Source organism: Trichechus manatus, unplaced genomic scaffold, assembly GCF_000243295.1.
Source record: "Trichechus manatus latirostris isolate Lorelei unplaced genomic scaffold, TriManLat1.0 scaffold00010, whole genome shotgun sequence".
Taxonomy (NCBI): Eukaryota; Metazoa; Chordata; class Mammalia; order Sirenia; family Trichechidae; genus Trichechus; species Trichechus manatus.
In genome coordinates, this window is record NW_004443946.1 from 32,752,244 (window position 1) to 32,753,933 (window position 1,690).

At 36.8% G+C, this 1,690-nt stretch overlaps 1 protein-coding gene across 1 annotated transcript in view; it reads left to right on the plus strand.

Annotated features, from left to right (window-relative positions):
* NRXN3 (neurexin 3) overlaps nucleotides 1-1,690 on the plus strand; it is a 1,723,724-nt gene that overhangs the window by 1,605,194 nt on the left and 116,840 nt on the right. The gene's annotated exons all lie outside the window — the stretch shown is intronic.

Below are 1,690 nucleotides of genomic sequence, written 5' to 3' on the forward strand. Positions count from 1 at the left end.
CCCCCTCCCATGCATTGGACTCCAGGTTTGGAACCTGTTTTCAGATTCACATACTTGTGTCTTCATCTCCCAGGTGATCAGCCCTGACCTTCTTGACAATCTTTGTCAGCTGGCCATCATCTGATCATGAAGGTCTGTCTCCCTTGACTTTCAAGTGCAATACTGCCTACCTTTAGTTATCCCATTATCTTCTTCAGCATTTGTTCTGATATCTTGTACAACTGGTCTGCCTTTTTTTTCAGTCATGCAGAAGCCTAGGTTGCATAGGACTGAGGCCTCAGGGTTGAACCATAGATGCAAGTAGTGCCAGACTTGAGGCTCCTCTGCCATACTAAAGTTGCCCATGGATTGAACAAATGGTTAATATAGATGTCTAAAAATAGAATGTGTTATGTCTTTTGAACAAATTTACCACCAATATAATTTCCAAAAATGTTCCATAAGTGAGCGTCTAAACCCAATCTAGATGAGTTATTGGAACATGTAATTTGAAATCTTAGTTTCAAATATTTCCTAGTCCTTCTGGCATAATAGAATATCTTAAAAAAATGGTTGTATTAGGCTTGCAGAAATGCACAAGGAGCCTATAATGTTGAAATGTGGTTTAAAGTTTCAGCAGAATAAATGAGAGCTTCCTCTGATGAACGCAGAGTCTATCAATTATGCGTATAGAAATTTATGTGTAGATGTGTATGAAGAGGGCTTCTGAAGTAATGGGGCCTGACTCCACCGGTGAGAAGGAAGATGTGGCTTCTTAATAAACCTGAGATGGCTGACACATCCCTCTAAAATGAATTATTAACTATGTCTACATGACTAGAAAAGTAGCAGATGAAAAGTGAAATGTTTCAGGTAATCCTCTCAGCTGTTTGATGTACAAGAATCACCCAGATGTTCAAAATATCTAAGCTGCATTTCTTCTTAGATTTTCTGTACAAGTTTTATACTTGCATATATTATTACTGTCTTCCAAGACCAAATACAGAATGCGAAATGCACTTTTCAATTCACTCTCTAAAAGTACGGCAACTTATGGTTCCAAAGTTCAGGGGAAGCCTAATTTTTGCCCATGGATCCTCCACTTTGTGGTTGGGGTGTTGAGAAACATTGACTTCCAAATGGCAGCTTTGATTACTCAGCAGTTACCCAACAATGACTTAGAATATATTCAACAAATGCATCCTAATTTTAACATTATTCTAAACTCATTTCATCTAAAGAATGGAAATTTTGACAATGTAATATAATTAAATGTTGATTTATCCACTGTTAGATCTTCTATGCCACTGACCCGCCTTTGAGTAACCTGATTTAAAAAACTGACTACAGTAGAGTTTTATTGCTATCAGCAACTATTATGCCAGTACATATTTTATTTCTGATGCATATAACTTGGCATGGAGTTTATGCTATGTATTTTATTTTAACACTTTTCTAATAGCTGTCACTTTTTGTCAGGAGGCATATTTCATGGCCTACAACATTGATTCTATCTTAATGTCACCAGTGAGAATTGATGATCTTAGACTTGGCATAATGTTAACTAAATCCATATGTCACAGGATTATGTGGTATTCTTACGAAAGTATTCTAGTACTTAAATCCAAAGTTGTGATTACTTCCAAAAGTGGCAGGCCTCATATGGAATCCATCAAATAGCAACAGAGTGTTTTAAAGACTGGGCTGGATG